This window comes from Azolla caroliniana, unplaced genomic scaffold (assembly GCF_043228905.1).
Source record: "Azolla caroliniana isolate FFs.n. ecotype wild unplaced genomic scaffold, voAzoCaro1.0.p SCAF_3, whole genome shotgun sequence".
Lineage (NCBI taxonomy): Eukaryota > Viridiplantae > Streptophyta > Polypodiopsida > Salviniales > Salviniaceae > Azolla > Azolla caroliniana.
Window position 1 is genome coordinate 18632062 of NW_028230438.1, and position 2764 is coordinate 18634825.

Sequence of the window (2764 nt, forward strand, 5' to 3'; positions counted from 1 at the left end):
CCCGACAGTATCATCACTGATCGTGGACCTCAATTCATCTCTAAATTTTGGAAGCATCTCTTCAAAATGCTCAAGGTCACCTACAATCTCTCATCTGGCTATCATCCCCAAATAGATGGACAAGCAGAACGTGCTAATCAAACTCTAGAATAGTATCTTCGGTGTTTCGTAAGCTATCAACAAGATGATTCGGCAAATATTCTACACTTTGCTGATTTTGCTTATAATAATTCTATCCACTCCTCTACTAGGGTTACACCATTCTATGCTTATACAGGCTATCATCCTCGCTGGTGTGTGTTAGAAACTCCTGAGTTACCCACAAATCCTTGTGTAGAGGATCATTTAGAGCGGCTATGACGAATTCAAGCAGAACTATGTACCCACCTACATCACGCCCATCAAACACTGAAGGATTATGCGGATCGTCATCGACTTCCATCCTATTTTGATATTGGAGATAGAGTATGGCTATTACGACGAACACATCAAGACTACTCGACCATGTGACAAACTGGATTAATGATGTCACGTTTTGCCTTGATCTACCTCCGCAACTACGGATACATCGGGCATTTCATAGTTCTCTTCTAGAACCCTATCAAGATAGCACTATTCCCAATCATATTACACCACCAAATCTGACTACGGTCTGACCAACACCTCCAGTTTGGAAAATTTATGGTTTGTTCACTCTGGCGCATCCAACCACATTATATCCCTTGAAGAATGGTTTCGTGAGTTGCGAACGCCCAATCGACCTGACTATGTGGAAACTAGGGATGACACTACTCACCCAATTCGGCATGTTGGCAATGTCCCATTCAAGAAAGAAGGGGTTACATATAGATTAAAAACATCTTACATGTTCCGACTATCACAAAGAATTTGGTCTTAGTCGGCCAAATCGTGGAACCATAGAACGTAATATTCGTGTTCGTGCAAGCATTCCAACGTTTGGAAACGAACACGTTTGAAATGGGAAAAATATGTACTCCTTTTTTCTTTTTCTTTTTCATTTATTGTCATTGTAATTTGGCTCACCCTAGTGGTAAGGAGTCATGTTATTGTTGTCTATGTCTTGGGTTTGATTCCAAAATTTCTCCTCTCTTTCTCTCCTCTCTTTCTCTCTCTCTCTCATTAGTACCATGTCATAGCAAAATTTTATGTTTGTGTTATAATAGTTTTTTTCTTTTATTTTTTTATTATTACAATTAAGCACAACCTATTGGTAAGTTGTTGTGCTACTATTACTTGTGTCTTGGGTTCAATTCCCAACTTACTCATATCCTCTTGTTAGTGTCATGGTAAAATTTGATGTTAGTCTCATGTTCCTTCTTTTTCTTTTTCTTTCTTTCTTTGTTATTAGAAATTAGCTCACCCGAGTGGTAAGTTGTTATGCTACTACAAGCCTATGTCATGGCAAAATTTTATGTCAGTGTCATGTTCCTTTTTCTTTCTTTGTTATAAGAAACTAGGTCACCCGAGTGGTAAGTTGTTATGCTACTACAAGCCTATGTCATGGCAAAATTTTATGTTAGTGTCATGTTCCTTTTTCTTTCTTTGTTATTAGAAATTAGGTCACCCTAGTGGTAAGTTGTTATGCTACTACTACCTATGTCTTGTTTTCTTCATATTCTCGAATATACGTTTTATGAGTTTTTGATTGTTTCTTTTTTTTCTTTCTTTGTTATTAGAAATTAGGTCACCCTAGTGGTAAGTTGTTATGCTAATACTGCCTATGTCATGTTTTCTTCATATTCTTGAATATACGTTTTATGAGTTTTTGAACGTTTGATTATAATTTATAATGACATATTTTGATTCAATCTCTATAGTTCATACTCATTTTTTTGTAAAATTCTAAAGTGAGGATGATAGAGATGTCTTGATTCACATCCCCAAAGTATGCATGTGATACAATGCAAATATTGCAACCATACTTATGTTGGTGGTTCACAATGGATTAGAGTTCACTTATTAGGATTGAGAGTGAATCAATATATAATATAGACCTTAGTCAATCCAATCCAACTTGTCAATCCAATCCAACTTTGAGATGATTTACCATACACGTTTGATTGAATCATTCTCGAATGTGAATGCACGTATGATACGTATGGTTCATTCTATGCGTGGAACAAGGCATGCGAGTCCAGGACAGCCACGGAGGCTGCTTTATTGAGAAGGATGGTCGACTAATCGCTCACGGATGAAGAGAGAGCCTAATGTTCATTTTCGGTTCTCACAAGATGAAATTGGCCATGTTTACGAATGGCCTCAAAGACGACACAAACATAGAGCTATGGCACAAAAGAATCGGCCACATCAATCTCCAAAAGCTCAAGAACATGCAGTCAAAACGAGGGCACATACTCCATACACACTTGGATTTTTCCAATGCGCCACAAGAACGAATTGTTTACACACTTTCAAAAGTTCAAAAATGGAGTCAAAAAAGAAACGAGTTGGCATGATCGATGCCTTTGATCGGACGGGGGGAAAGAATACCTTTCCGACGCTTTTATAGCTTAATATCTCCAACAAGGAGGAATTTAGCGAGAATTTATGTGCGTACATACACCTCAACCAAACGGAGTCGTAAAAGAAACGAGCTGGCATGTTCGATGCCTTTGGTTGGATGGGGGGAAAGAATACATTTCCGATGCTTTTATAGCTAATCTTCGACAAGGAGGAATTTAGTAAGAATTTATGTGCAGACATACACCTCAACCAAACGGAGTAGCCGAAAGGAAGAATCGGC